We start from the raw sequence: 16,703 nt of genomic DNA, 5'->3' as shown, positions 1-16,703 counted from the left end.
CTGCCAGTGAAATGTGGACGCTCGCATGTGTTGTTTTTCTAAAGCTGCCGTACCTCCGGGTTGTCAGCTGAATAGCTGTGTCACTGATTTAAAAGAATAAAGGTTTTGGGGGAAAAAAAAAATAAAAAAATACTCTGCCCCGGAGTGGACTTATCTGGTAACAGATGCCAGGAGTATTGGGAACCAGAAGACTGAGGTCTTCGCGAGTGATCAGGAGAACACCCAAGCTGAAAATCGAGGTGGAATTGATAGTTCTTGGGCTTGAAATAGAGGGAGTGTTGACAATAATTGTTCCGAGACCTCCAGTCCTGAGCAAGGTCCGGATTTTGATCCTTCAGGAATTGTCTTTCCCGACTTTTGCTTATCAGCCACCAGCTCAAGAGATCGCAGCTGTTCATCATGAAATACTGCAGCGAGTGCTAATTGAAATTGGATCTGAGGCTGTGATAGACTGTGAATGAACTGTGAACTGTAAATACAAGTCTCAAAGGAGATAACCTAGGTCCGAGTGGAAGAAGAATACATTTAGGGTATTTTCTGTATAAGAAGAAAGAGGGCTAGAGAAGTCTTTTTTGGACTGTGAAAATAAATCCAGTAGAACTGAGCTTTGAACGAATTCCCAGGTTTCAATGAACTTTGTTTGAACTGTTTGAGCAGCAACCTGAAAGGAATCCTCTTGTTGAGCTGCCCCAGCCAGAGAAGAAGGAGTCTTGGAGTTCGACCCATAGGTCTAAGTGGGTAATAAGTACAAGTACTGTAGGAGTGATAGTAACAATAGTAGTATTTGTTGTTGTATCTATAATTCTTTCACATGATGCAGAAGTTGGGGAAGTGGGGGTACAAGGGACATCCACACCTATTACTTCTAGCACAAAAGAGGGTATCTTAGGAGCTGAAGAAGTTATGCTAGATCAAACTAGTCAAATGTTGCATGGAGATTTGTCTAGAAGAGATTATATGCTTAATGCATATGCAAAGCTGCTATACGAGTATGTTAGTACGATGGAGGTGAGAGATTGTTATGTGTGTATGCAGTTACCTGCATCTGTGGAGGAGGGTATTCGATATCACCATCTTCCTTTGACGTATGGCATTATTTGTAGTTTTTTGATAGTATATTTTATGACAAGGGTCCCTATGAGTATTATTTTTCTAACTATGATGTAGTGCTTTCAGAAGTTCCAGCTTATAAGCATTTGAATAAGAATGATTATTACAAACAAGAAGATAGAATAGGGAAGTAGTTCATACTTACTGTAATCTTAGATACGGCTTATGCACACCGACATAACTTAACATTTTCATTAAGAGATGTAGAAAAGAAATATATAGATCAAGTAGAAGATAGGCATAGACAACTAATAGGGAACAGTTACAAGGGAGGTAAAGTTGAGTGGACCAAGAAGGAATTAGCTCATAAGGCAAAAGGGAGTAGTGGTCTAATTGCGATTTTGAGCAGAGAGGGAAGTTATGTGTGAGACTTATTATGATAAGGTCTATGTGGGAGAGAGTGTATGTGATCACACTTTCACCATTGAGGCCTCAGCAAATAAATTCTTGCAGGATACAATTCAAGTAGTGCCAAATGTATACTTTGTGTGTGGGAAAAATGCTTATGTATGACTGCCATTGAATTGGTACTGTACGTGTTATGTGGCAGTAGTATTTCCCAAGATTTATCACGTGGAGGATTTGAACCATTTGGAAGGTGGATTATAGTCTAGAGGGAATTGAGGTGCAAGTGCAGGAGAAATTATGGGAGATGTCTTTGGAACAATGATACCAGGTTTAGGAGTGGTGTTGAATGATGTCAACATGAGGAAGTTGTCAACCATTGTGGACAAGTTGTCAGCAAATACAGCTCAGCCGTTGTTGCTTGTAGATGGAGAGATGGTGTCGAAAAGAGCTATGGTGATAAAGAACCATCTTGCTTTAGATGTTTTACTAACAAAAGAGGGTGGAGTCTGTATAATGCTAAAGGTCCAACAGTGCTGCACTTATATAAATGACAATAGTAAAGATCTGAGGAAGTATATAAGCATCATCACTGAGATACATCACGAGGTGCATGACCTAGCCACAGAAGGAATTTGGGATAAAGTGGGAAAAAGGATTTGGTAAGGTAGGAAGTTGGTTTGCGTCCCTAGGAAAGGTAATTCTTGGGTACATCTTGAAGTCTATCATTATAGTGGTGGTTTGTGTGATTTTGTTGTGGGGATTGGTGAGGATTTACAAGTGGCATAGGGCTAATAGAATTGAAAGACCTCTTAGAGAGCAAGAGAGGAGAATGGAAAGACTGCAAGACAGTCACTATGAAAATATTAAGAGCCTAGAGAAGTTCCGACAGGGTAGGATGGCTACAAGCTCTGTTTAGGTTGGTTCTTTCTCCAGGGAGTGTAATTTGTTGTGATGTCACTAGTCATCAGAGGGGGGAACTGATAGAGCATGATGGTGCTCTAAAATTGTAGGGGTGCATCATAATTAGCGCTACCGGTTTTCCGTTTAAATGGATTTTTACATATAAATACAGACGGAAAACAAGTTTTCCTTTGTCTGTATTTATATGTAAAAACGGGAAAATACTACTGCCATGCTCCAGCAGAGTTGCCTCACCAAGCCCTCTTCCTGATTCCAGGGCTGTGCCTGCCTTCAAGTAATATGAAAAGTTTTTGTTGATGCCCAGCCATTTATTTCCGGGGTTCCGTTCAGCCCCTGGAGTGAGCTCTTCACCAGCCATTAGTATCAAAATAAGTGCCTTCGGGGAAGAGGGGAGGGGGTGGGGCTGGAGTCAGTGGCGTATGCAGTTTTGCGGGTGGCAAAAACAGGATTCGAATGCCAGCCCCCCCTAAGAGGGTGCCAAAGCCTAGCTACTTCAGTGGAGTGTTGCCAAATTTGTGGCCGGACTGCAGAGCAACACTGTGTATGCGTGGCTGCAAGAACAATCTGGCCACAAACTCAAAGCCTTTCTACGCCACTGACTGGAGTGTTTGCAGAGTTTGTGGCTGGACTGCACAGCCCATAACTGTTGCGGTCTCTTCTTTTTTACTGGTCAAGACAAGGACAGTGTCCACTTCTGCTGCCCCCCTCTTTCTTCCTCTTCTTCCCTCTTTCTGCCTCGCTTCTCCTCACTTGTAGAAAACCGTGATTGTTCTTTCATCTCCTTTCCGTCATTCGCTCCTCTGTGAAATGGATCCAATAAAGGAGAAACACGTTTGCTGCAAATGTCTTTGTCTGTAATTTTTCTACACTAAAATGCAGCCTCACGAGGAGAGAAAAAAGGTTTTAAGATGCAAACAATGAATACATAATTAAATAAAACAAGACAGAGTAGTCGCAAAGTGGCCAGTTTGGTTTTATTTATACCCAAACACATTAGCGCCACCTTTCAGACTTTGTAAGTGAAGCACTACTTTTCTTTTCATGTCGTTAGCTTTTCAAGCAAATACAATCATTGATTTTTGAAAAGCATTATGGTGTCTTCCAGTACGTTGTTACGTTTTTTAAGGTAGCATATTAGTCTAGTCTAGTGCATATTTAAATTGAGTTGCTTCCAGGTGTTTATAGCGGGGTACAATTGGGTTGTAGCTGAAGTTAGTGTGTTTCTCTCAGTGGGGCAGTATGGTGTTCAGTGAGGGAGAGGATGTGCCACTCTACTGATGACAGAATCTGCAAGGCTCTGAGATAAATAGCTTGTGATAGCACTTTTAAGCGTATTTGGGACATTCTGCAAATGGCAAATTTATCAGATGAATGTATTGTGTTTGGCCAATAACGAGTGCATGTGTTCATTGCCAATTTAAATAAATGTGGAAAAATACTAGCTGCCGTGTCAACTTTTGCTTGTAGCAAAAATAAATGTGGATAAATACAGATAAAATGCCCAAAAAATAAATATGGGTAAATACAGACGGAAATAGCAAACAAATAAATACCATAAAACCGGGAGCCCTAATCATAATCATGGATAGTCCGCACCCGCATATATTCAAGTGTTGTATTAACGGGTAATCATTAGAATTGTGTTGTAATAATAAGAATATGCAAGTGATATGATAGAAAGCTATTTCGTGCCATACAGAAGAGAAATGAAATGATGTTTATATTTGAAAGTGTAATCTTTAGTATGCTGCAATTGCTTAACGAAAAGTTTCTGTGTAATTAAATGCATTTTAGTTTAAAGGTGCACCAAGATGAAGATTGCACGAAGAAATAATGTGAAGTGCTTAACACGTATTAATTGTAGATGCTGTTGTGCAAGCATTATTAATTTGAGTGTATAATTTGATGTGTAAAGGCCTGAATGTAATGTTCAGCTTGGAAAATGAAAGGCCTATTTGTTTATTCTTACATTGGCCAAACTGTGTAGGTCTGAAAATGTATTTTCTCTGGTGTGCTCTCGCATTTAGAAGTAGTAAGTGGATTTCATGTGTATGCAGGGATGTTCTGTTCTCACGTTTCAGTTGAAGGTGGAAGAAGCTGCCTTTGTTAGTTAGAACTAGCGCCTTTTGTTTTAGGAGTCAGGCATGGAGGAGATTTGCAACAATGTACGGAAAGAAGCGATAATTGGGAGCCGAACCGGTGTTCTTTCTCACTGAGGAGGCCTGGGTACCAAGGTCAACTGAATCCAAATGGGCGTGTTCTACATTTTTGCATTTTGTATTAGGTAAAGCACCCGAGGGAGGAGGGGCAGAAGGTAAAGAAGGAAAGGAAGAGAGAAGGAGACAGGATGAGTTAGGAGAAGGGGTTAGACAATTAATTAGAGAATAGTATCTTAGCTAGTCATCTGGATTACATTGTGAATGTGCTTCTTAGGAAGTCTTCACAAGCTGACACCTTTTACTGACTTTGACTGGGAAATGCTATGTAGGGATGTCACTCTAGAGATAGTGTACCGACAGTCTAATGTGTTTTTTTTCCTTTTTTTGTGACAGAGGAAGTCTGACTCATATGTTGGAGCAGCCCTTGCTTGTGTTCTATTTTTGGAATTGTTTATTCTCTTCATGATTCACCAAAGTAGATTAATCAGGAGATTTGGTTTTGTATTAGTTCCTATGTATTTCTACAACCTCGTCTTGAGATGCCTGTATATTCAGTTGTTTTGGCTTTGTAATAAACCCCCTAAGCTGGAGTTAGAATCTGTAGTCTTCGAGTCCTCAATAGTTTGGAAAGTCAATTCTGATGTGTTATTTCTCCCCTTTACACTTCTCAGCAGGTAAAAAGAGACATCGACCTGAGGTTCCATGGTAATTTTCTGTAGTGGAACACAGCCTTATCTGTTGGTAGCGAGAGGACGGCTACCTCTGTAGTAAGGGGAGAAGTTAGGGAAAGGTTAGGAAAACCCCATAGAGCCCAAGAGATGGTTGTCCAGAAGATCGAGGGCAGAGACGATGGTGTTTGGCGGAGACCGACAGAGAGTGATGGTGCTGTGGAAGCAGCAGTTCGCGGAGGAGTGAGTATGAATAGGGATGTTGTTAGATTGCGGTGATGATTTGAGTGTGTGATGTCTTGCAGAGTTGGAATGAAAGTTGAGTGATTGTGGTTTCGGACTGTGAGCTAGCGCGGTCCATGTGATTTTTGATGTCAGGCTCGATGAGTAGCCTAAGATCCCGGGATAGATAGATTGTGGTGTAGAAGACACCCAGAGCCGTATTTGTTGACCATTCATTGTGGGAGTCATCCCCGAGACAGGGAACGAGAGAGTGAGTGTCTGAGTGACCAACGCAGGTTGTGGGTTACTGTGTTTGTAAAATCAAATGATTGGATCCCACCAACTGTTTATGTGACCGTCCGGCCGTATGTGGGCAGATGGTCGAGGGCAGTTGTCCGGTTGTTTCGCAGACAGACAATTGTCGGATTGAGGTGGACAATTACGAGTGACTGTCCAGTCGTTTCGTGGACAGACAGTTACTTGTTGTATAAGTGAGACGTGCAAGAGTGTTAGAAGATGAATTGTGAAGGAGGGGAACTGCTGCATGAGGAGGAAGAGTGACGTTGAAGTGTGCCGCACTGTGATAGGTCGGTTAGTATAGAGCCACGCTGGTATTGGTGCATAAACATCAGGAAGTAAAATGAAAACACTGTGGGTAAAAGAGTTGATTTACATCAGGAAATGTTTTAAGGTGTTACGAGATCTTTGTAGGGGAGATAGAGGAGTAGTAACTCGAGTGGGGGAAGAAGCACCACCTGAGGATACCCCAGCTCTTTATATGGCTATGAATGTAGAGCTCCATCCTATACTTTGGCTTCAGAATTGGCAAAAGATGACTGAAAAGAAGGGAGATTTGGCTTTCCCACGCTATGGTTCATTCAGATTTGATGTGTTGTATCCCTTGAAGTCAGTGATGGCTGCATTGGGAATTTTGCCTAGACCAACTCAGTTTGAGGCGCTGGATGCATGGATAAGAGCAGCGCATGCATGGAAAAGAGATCCAAGTCAGGAAAGGGTGAAGAAATTGATCAGGGCTGTTGGACAGGCCACACAGAGGGCTTGCTCCCCCCCCGCACGACAGGGCCCGAGCTCCGGCCCACCAGGCATACCCCCGTGACAAGCCCCTGTACTCCGTCTCCCGACGGACCCTCTGCCCTCGGACCCCTACTCATCACGGGGCCCAGCCCCACCGGCTTCCCCGGCCGGGTCAAGCCGCCATCTTGGGCCCTGCACCACGCGGCCGCGTGGCCTCACCTCGACCCTAACCCCGGGCCTGGCCGGCCCCGACATCCCGGCACCACCATCCACCCAGGAGGTGAGCGGACCACTTGGCAGGTCAATGGGAGAACGAAGCGTCAAGAGCTCTTCCCCCGCCAGGTGCCGATCGCCTCCAGCAGCCCCCAGGCGCTGGCTCCACCCCCTGCTGGGTGTCTGGACACCTTCATCCCGGACCCTCCGACCTCCAAGTGCGAGGGTCCGGACATCAAAGGGCACCAGCCCTATAACTAAGACAGCTCCGGAGCAGGAAGGCAGTTGTATCCTGGAGTCGAGAGACACCGAGTGAACTCAACCCTGACGGTCTACCTGCGCTGCCGTAGCCCGCTCTTGTGAACCATCGTCCTGCCTGCTGGCGCTGCCGCGGCCTTCTGCAACCTTCATCTTCCTGGGACCTGCTGGCGCTGCCGCGGCCCGTTGTAACGACCATCCTCACCGGGACCTGCTGGCGCTGCCGCGGACCGTCATCTTCCTGGGACCTGCTGGCGCTGCCGCGGCCCGTTGTAACGACCATCTTCCTGGGACCTGCTGGCGCTGCCGCGGCCCGTTGTAACGACCATCCTCACCGGGACCTGCTGGCGCTGCCGCGGACCGTACATCTTCCGGGGACCTGCTGGCGCTGCCGCGGCCCGTTGTATCAACCATCCTTACCGGGACCTGCTGGCGCTGCCGCGGACCGTACTGCCTAAACACCAAGCTCGAGGATTGTGAGCTCGTCATCATCTCATCCGAACTACCTGATTGGTAAATAGACTGACCCGCTACCCCCTTCCCTACCTTACGAGACTCTAATCGAGGGGACCCCTGCGTCCAGACCTCCTTGTACCATTCTACCGTATCATAACTAAGTACCTATAAAGAACACTGAACCTTATCCGTGTGTGATCTCTGTCTGTGGGGGGGGAAGTTACTTGTCTGTACGATCGCTGGAGACGGCTCTCCCCGGAGACCTCTCCCCCTGACCCCGGCCGGCCCTCCCGGTCCGTCTACCTTTTCTAACATTGGTGGCCAGCGGCGCGATCCGAATCAACGCGTAATCGTACAGAGAGTAGCTCACCCCACGACAAAAACACGATGTCGACCAAAGAGAGCAGCTCCACCGAGAAATTCCAAATGGAGAAATTAGAAGAATACAACCACCGCGAACTGAGACAATTTTGCATAGAACTTGGCATTGCTACCACCGGCCTGAGTACCAAGGATGATCTAAAGCGCGCTCTGGAGTCATGGACAGAAACGGGGGTCACAGGACCCTCCGACCAAAGCAGCGTCACACCAGACCAAACCAGCATCACACCAGAGGGGAACGCCACGGCTCCCGAGGAGCGGGGAACGGGCCTCCCGCAAGAGGAGATCCGAGAAAGAGACAGAGTCAGATTACACGAGTTGGAGATGGCACGACTCAAGATGGATGGGGAACTCAAGTTAGCTGAACAGAAACTTAACCTCGAGCATATGCGGCTTCGAGAGGAACGAGAAGAAAAGCAGAGACAGAGAGAGCTGGAAGAGAAAAAAATAACGCTCGAGCACGAGCGCCGACTAGCGGAAATAGAACTGCGCAAACAGAATAAGGAACTGGGGGTGCCTGAGCGACCACACACCCCGGGGCCAAGTGAGAAAAAAGTTCACATCCCCAAGGATGTTGTCCGCGAATATGTCCGAGAAGACGACATACAACAGTGGTTTAAAGCCTATGAGATCGCAATGACCTCCCACCGAATCGACCGGAGTGATTGGGGAGCCGGACTTTGGGGGAGGTTTATCAACGAGGGTCGCGATGCCTTGCTGCAGCTCCCCGATCACCAGATGTCGTCCTACGACCACATGAAGGCTGCCCTCCTCACCCGCTACGGCCTCACGCCCGAGATGTACCGCCAGAGGTTCAGAGATTGCACCAGGATCCCAGGTACAACTTGGGTAGAATACGTGAACTATTTCAGCCGGGCATTCGAAGGGTGGATCAAGGGAAGTCAGGTCGCCACTTACGAACAACTCTTCAACCTTATGGTGTGGGAGCACCTGTCAAACAACTGTTTCGTCGAGCTCCGGCAGCACCTACTCGACAGTAAGCTGACCGACCCCCGGCAGCTCGCCGCCGAAGCTGACCGGTGGGAAAGCACCCGAGTGGGCCGGAGAGGGCCCCACGACCAGAACAGAGGCAACCAAGGCCAGCACCGTCCTCGGGGAGGAGGAGGGGGCCAGGGGCGAGGGAGAGACGCCTTACCAACAACACCCGTGGCCAGCACCCCGCCTCCGGCCGGCCGGGGCAACCCCCCGTTGCGGCCTGGGTACCGAGCCAACGTCACGTGCCACCGGTGCCAGCGACTAGGCCACTACGCCAATGACCCGAACTGCCCGCTAAATCAAACACCCAAGCCCCGCCAGGTAGCGGCCGCTGCCCTAGGGGAAGAGCAATCATCGGAGGGACCCGAAGAGTACGAGCCGGCCCAGCAAGGGTGGGAACCGGCCGCCATGGTCCTGGCATGCCTAGGGGGAAGAGACATGGTTCCGCGGGCTCCCCTACCCGCCAACACCAGAAAATACGGTCAGTGGGTGACCATTAATGGACAGAGAGCCGAGGCCTTGCGTGACACCGGCGCCAGCGTGACGGCCGTCCGCTGTCATCTGGTGAAGCCCGAGCAGATCCTGCCGAACATTCTCTGCCCCGTCCGCTCGGCAGATAACTCTGAGAGTATGTGTAAGATGGCCTGCATCCCGTTTGAATGGGGAGGGGTCTCCGGCCTACTGAAGGTGACGGTCCGGGACGATGCCCCCGTGGACTGCCTCCTGGGGAATGACCTCAAGAGTTCCCCGTGGGCCACCGTCGAGAAAAGAGAGCACCTGGGGATGCTGGGCCTCCCGGACTGGGCCTGCATAACCACCCGATCCATGGCCGCCCGGGCCACCCCCCGATCAGAAGAAACCGAATGGCCAGCACCTCCGCCCCCGGTTGCCCCCGTCGAGGACAACGGCGAGTCCGATCTCCCGGACCCGACTATCGAAGCAGACGCACAACACCAGGACCTTCCGGATCTGGCTCAGTGGCATCAAGAGGGGGGGCCCACCCAAGAACAGTTCCGCCAGGAACAAAAGACCTGTCCCTCCCTCGAGGGACTCCGCCAACAAGCCGATACCCAAAACGCAGGGGACACCCCCGGAACCCACTGGGTCTACTGGGACAACGACCTGCTCTACAGCGAGCAAAGAATCGCCGAGCTGGGGGCCGGTCGAGTTCTGGTGGTACCGCTCCGCTTCCGAGACTTTCTGCTCAACCTGGCCCACGATGTCCCCCTGGCTGGACACCTGGGCCAGGACAAAACATACAGTCGCCTGGTGACCCACTTTTTCTGGCCAAAAATGAGGAATGACGTCCTGAACCACTGCCGATCTTGCCCCACGTGCCAAGCCAGCGGGAAGAGTGGTCGGAAGCTGAAGGCCCCTCTGCAACCCTTCCCTGTGGTCACCACCCCGTTCGAGAGGGTGGGGATAGACATTGTGGGGCCTCTGGACCCCCGCACGGCACAAGGACACAGGTTCATCTTGGTACTAGTGGACCATGCCACCCGCTACCCCGAGGCGGTGCCCCTACGGACAGTGACAGCTCCGGTGGTTGGCCGGGCCCTGATGGGGATCTTCTCCAGGGTAGGCTTCCCCCGAGAAGTCGTCAGCGACCGAGGTACGAATTTCATATCTAAATACATGAAGTCCCTCTGGCAACAATGCGGGGTCACCTACAGATTCACGACCCCCTATCACCCCCAAGGGAACGGACTAGTGGAGCGTTTTAACCGCACTCTCAAGGGGATGATTGGGGGATTGGAAGAGCCTCTCCGTCGCCAGTGGGATGTGCTGCTCCCGTGCCTCCTCTTCGCCTACCGAGAAGTCCCCCAGAAGTCCCTCGGCTTTAGCCCTTTCGAACTCTTGTACGGGCACCCTGTGCGAGGGCCCCTCAGCCTAGTCAAGGAAGGTTGGGAGATGGCCCCCTTAACGACCCCTCCCGACGTCTTCAAATACATCCTGGCCCTACGAAACCAGACCCGGCGCTTCAGGGAGATGGCCAAGGCGAACCTCGAGGCCAGTCAGGAGGACATGAAGAGGTGGTATGATCACAATGCCTCCTCCGTTGAATTCGAGCCTGGGCAGCAAGTATGGGTGATGTCCCCCACCGAACCATGTGCCCTGCAAGACAAGTGGACGGGGCCCTTCAAAGTGGTCGAGCGTAAAAGCCCCGTCACTTACCTCATCGACATGGGGTCCACCCGGAACCCCCTGCGGGTCCTCCACACCAACCGGCTCAAACCACACTTTGTGCGCTCCGAACTAAGCCTCCTGATGGCGACCGACAGTGGTACAGAAGAAGACTCCGAGCCCCTCCCGGATCTCTTGAAGACTCAGGAGAAGGACGGCTCCGTGGATGGGGTCCGGCTCTCCGACGCCCTCACTTCGGAGCAACGCCAGGACTGCCGGGACCTCCTGCTGCAGTTCGCTGCCCTGTTCTCCCTCACCCCCGGGGTCACCCCTTGGTGTTTGCACGACGTAGACACCGGGGACAGTCCCCCTGTCCGGCACCGGGCCTACCGCGTACCAGATCGGGTACGGGCCTGCATACAGGAGGAAGTGGCCAAGATGCTCACGATCGGGGTCATCGAGCCCTCGGACAGTCCCTGGGCCAGTCCGGTTGTATTAGTTCCCAAGGCCGCTGCCCCCGGCACCGCCCCTGAACTGAGATTCTGCGTCGACTACCGGGGCTTGAACGCTGTCACCCGGACCGACGCTCATCCCATCCCCCGAGCAGACGAGCTGATCGACCGGCTGGGGGCCGCCCGCTACCTTAGTATCTTCGACCTAACGGCGGGCTACTGGCAGATCGGCCTCACACCCAGGGCTCAGGAACGGTCAGCCTTCTCCACCCCCGATGGCCACTATCAATTTAAGGTCATGCCCTTTGGCATGAAGAATGCCCCCGCCACATTCCAACGTCTTGTGAACCAGGTCTTGGCAGGGCTCGAAGAATTCAGCGCTGCCTACCTGGACGATATCGCTGTATACAGCCGCCACTGGTCCGACCACCTCCGTCACCTCCAAGAGGTCCTCCAAGCCCTCCAGCGGGCCGGCCTCACCATTAAAGCCGGCAAGTGCCAAATTGGCCAAGGGTCTGTGACCTACCTTGGGCACCAAGTGGGAAGCGGGCTGGTGGCCCCACTACAACTTAAGATTGCTGCCATCCAGTCCTGGCAGCCCCCCGTCACCCAGACCGAGGTCCGAGCCTTCTTGGGGCTCACCGGCTACTACCGGCGGTTCGTAAAGGACTACGGCAGCATCGTGGGGCCCCTCACGGGACTCACATCCAAGAATCAACCGAAGCGGGTCCACTGGACTCCTGATTGTCAAGCGGCCTTCGAGGAGCTGAAGGCCGCCCTGTGCACCGCCCCGGTGCTCCAGGCCCCCGATTACAGTCGGGAATTTGTGGTGCAGACCGACGCCTCCGACCACGGCATCGGGGCCGTCCTCTCTCAGCTGAACTCCGAAGGTCATGACCAGCCGGTGGCCTTCATCAGTCGACGTCTCCTGGCCCGAGAACAGCGTTGGAGCACAATCGAGAGGGAGGCATTTGCAGTAGTGTGGGCCCTCAAAAAGCTCCGACCCTATCTCTTCGGTACCCACTTCCGGGTACAAACCGACCATCGACCCCTGCAATGGCTGATGCAGATGCGGGGGGAGAACCCAAAACTCTTGCGCTGGTCCATTTCCCTGCAGGGAATGGACTTCACTGTGGAGCACCGGCCAGGCCAAGACCACGCCAACGCGGATGGCCTGTCCCGCTTTTTCCGCCTCGACGAAGAGAGTCCCCAAGGAGATGGGTGACTCTCCCCGCCTTCAGCTGGGGGGGACGCATGTTGGACAGGCCACACAGAGGGCTTGCTCCCCCCCCGCACGACAGGGCCCGAGCTCCGGCCCACCAGGCATACCCCCGTGACAAGCCCCTGTACTCCGTCTCCCGACGGACCCTCTGCCCTCGGACCCCTACTCATCACGGGGCCCAGCCCCACCGGCTTCCCCGGCCGGGTCAAGCCGCCATCTTGGGCCCTGCACCACGCGGCCGCGTGGCCTCACCTCGACCCTAACCCCGGGCCTGGCCGGCCCCGACATCCCGGCACCACCATCCACCCAGGAGGTGAGCGGACCACTTGGCAGGTCAATGGGAGAACGAAGCGTCAAGAGCTCTTCCCCCGCCAGGTGCCGATCGCCTCCAGCAGCCCCCAGGCGCTGGCTCCACCCCCTGCTGGGTGTCTGGACACCTTCATCCCGGACCCTCCGACCTCCAAGTGCGAGGGTCCGGACATCAAAGGGCACCAGCCCTATAACTAAGACAGCTCCGGAGCAGGAAGGCAGTTGTATCCTGGAGTCGAGAGACACCGAGTGAACTCAACCCTGACGGTCTACTGGCGCTGCCGTAGCCCGCTCTTGTGAACCATCGTCCTGCCTGCTGGCGCTGCCGCGGCCTTCTGCAACCTTCATCTTCCTGGGACCTGCTGGCGCTGCCGCGGCCCGTTGTAACGACCATCCTCACCGGGACCTGCTGGCGCTGCCGCGGACCGTCATCTTCCTGGGACCTGCTGGCGCTGCCGCGGCCCGTTGTAACGACCATCTTCCTGGGACCTGCTGGCGCTGCCGCGGCCCGTTGTAACGACCATCCTCACCGGGACCTGCTGGCGCTGCCGCGGACCGTACATCTTCCGGGGACCTGCTGGCGCTGCCGCGGCCCGTTGTATCAACCATCCTTACCGGGACCTGCTGGCGCTGCCGCGGACCGTACTGCCTAAACACCAAGCTCGAGGATTGTGAGCTCGTCATCATCTCATCCGAACTACCTGATTGGTAAATAGACTGACCCGCTACCCCCTTCCCTACCTTACGAGACTCTAATCGAGGGGACCCCTGCGTCCAGACCTCCTTGTACCATTCTACCGTATCATAACTAAGTACCTATAAAGAACACTGAACCTTATCCGTGTGTGATCTCTGTCTGTGGGGGGGGAAGTTACTTGTCTGTACGATCGCTGGAGACGGCTCTCCCCGGAGACCTCTCCCCCTGACCCCGGCCGGCCCTCCCGGTCCGTCTACCTTTTCTAACAAGGGCATTTCAGGATGCACGGTGGGATGCAGTGACGAAAAGATGGAGGGTAAACACTATCGAGGGAGATAGAATATTTCCGTTACTAGTAAAAGTAGGAGATGCCCAAAAGAGAAGAGGAAGGTGATAGTGACACAGATGACAATCTTTTGGAGAGGTTGTTGGCAGAACATCCCTAAGATTCGGAAGCAGGGACGGGAGCTTCTACAGGGGAAATGGAGGAGCCACAGACAAATCTTACTGTGGGAGTAAGAGGAAGGATTTCAGCAGGAGCAGAGATAACGAGGATACAACCATTGAGAGGAATGGAGGCAAATAAGGTTAACCCAGTTACCAGACTGCCCGAATCTCTTACATTACCGGTCAATATTGGCCCTATAGTGTCAGTATACGATCCAGAGCTGATATTTTATTTATTTATTTATTTTTATTTATAAAGTTTTATATAGCGCGAACATGACCCACGAGGGTATCAGAGCGCTTTACAATACAGAGTTATTAAACATTAGATGATTGGGGTAATATACATACATTCGATATTCGCCATTCAATACAAAAGAGGTAGACTGTGGTATATGGATAGCATAGGTGCCTAGTAGTCAAACAATTAAAGTCTTAGGATGTGAATTTGAACATTAGAAGCATTTTTACTTTTAGGATAGGTAATGTAAGTTTAGTACGGTCAGCAATGGGAGAGGGTACTGGTTCCAGAGGGAACGGGAAAGTGAATGGAAGTGGTCACCCTTCGAGGTCCATAGAATCAAGTATGCCATTGCCAGCCACAGCAGATCGCTCAAGGGGACAGGTGGAACAGAGTGCACCGAGGACAGGGTCCTTAGCTGATTCACGCTCTGACTTGAGGATGTGGGAACCCCCAGTGAGAGGCCCTAGTGGAAGGATGATAGGAAGTAACAGTTGGGGAGTTTCGGGGAGTAAATCTGTCTCACAGAATTTAATGGAAGGAAATCAGCGGGAAGATCAGGGTTGTGAGAGTGGAGAGTCAAGTAGTGTGTCGAGTCGAGGGACAATTAAAGCTGATCTGAGGGCTAAGGTGCTGGATGTGGTAAGATTAAAGGCAGAAGTGGAGGAGATAATTAGTGGGAATTTGCCTTCGGAAAGGATTGAACTCTATGAGCCAGATGAATTGCTGTTTGTGGCAAAGGATGTAACTCGCAAGGCTAGGAAAGCACATGAGAAATTGACAGAGTTGGCATGATGTGGATTTGTCTAAAACAAAAATGTTACAGGGAAACCATAGGTTAAATTACAGTGATCAGGAACTAGAAGAGAAACGAGTCATATGGTTGAAAACGCACATTCGAGAATTAATCATAGGAATAAGTGCGTGGGAATGCTTGACAAGTGGGAAGAAAGATGAAGAAGAGTGCCAGGAAGAGTATAGGGGAAACACCACCTCCAGGTGGAGGAACAATGAGAGTAGAGGCCTTTCCATTGCGAGAGATACCGTGTGGAGGGTATGTGCATATGCCCTCGAGTAGAGGTGACTTAGCATCGTTTACCAAAGATTTTCCTCGGCTGAGGGAAAAACCTGTTGAATGGTAAAAGCAAGTTGATGTGTTTGTCAAAATTTCAAAAGTACTGTGGATTCATTTGAATACGTTGTTTGATATTGTGGTATCAAGTCATTTGGGGTCAGCTTGCAAAATTGCTGTTGATTGGCCGTCTTCAGAACCTGAGCGAGATTCGGTTACACATAGTCCTTCACCTGTGGGTATGAAAATGTACGAGCAAGTAATCACATGTTTGCAATCTAAGATTTCACCACAAGATATTGATTGGGTTAAGATGGACAGGACTGTTCACGAGCCAAAGGAGACTGTGTATGCATATTGGGAGAGGCTCTTACAAGCCTTCAAGCAGTACAGTGGGTTGGATATGCTTGACCCGAAGGATATGGGACAGTTCGTCTCCAAATTTGTGTTTGGATAGAAACCAGAAGTTAACCTTATGATTCAGCAACACTTGATTTGCTGGCAGAATAAATCCGTGGATGAAATCTTGCGGTATGCCAGATACTGTAGCGATGAAGTGGACTCGAAGTACAGGATGCTTAAGGATAAGCTGATGTTGGTTCAAATGCAGAATGCAGAGAAGGAAGATCAGGCCCAGACTAATGGAGGAACGCTAGGAAGAAGGCAGGGAAATAATCAAGGAGGGACTCAGAATGCATCAGGTCAGGGAAAAGGGTAACCCATAGATCCTAAGACAGGAGTAGATGTGATTACCTTAAAGAAGACCACTGTATGTCATAACTGTCATAAGATCAGGCACTGGAGGCGTGAGTGTAGATCGAATCCAGCTAATCAGATTCAGCAGTAGGAAGTGGTGCAGGCGTCTGAGGTCGTCAATACAATGACAAGACCCAGATCTGTACAAGTGGGGTAATAGGTCCACAGGTACAAGTTCCCCAGCCACCAAGAATTCCACAGGGAACCCGAACTGACCAACAGATGCCTTTTATTGAGACCTTTGATGAACTAGGTTCAGACCCATCGCAATGAAGGTGTCTGAGGGGGAGGAAGACTATACACTTGGAGCGACTTTGGAGGTACCGTATGTAGAGGCGCATGTTGATTGTCACCCAACTACCTTCCTGGTTGACACGGGTGCTACACGCTCCACTGTAAGATCTGCAGTGGTTCCCAACTTACCCCTCTCGGGACAATCAATTCAAGTTGTAGGAGTGGCGAACAAGAAAATGACTAATCCTTTGACTGAACCAATACCTGTGAGAATAGGGATCTTCCAGGATCGACACCAATTTGTGGTATGTGACTCAAGTCCAGTCTGTCTGTTGGGTCGTGATCTCTTGTGTAAGTTGAACTGCACCATCTATTGTACGCC

This window comes from Triturus cristatus, chromosome 6, assembly GCF_964204655.1.
Source record: "Triturus cristatus chromosome 6, aTriCri1.1, whole genome shotgun sequence".
NCBI lineage: Eukaryota > Metazoa > Chordata > Amphibia > Caudata > Salamandridae > Triturus > Triturus cristatus.
Note: the sequence above shows the minus strand (reverse complement) of the source record.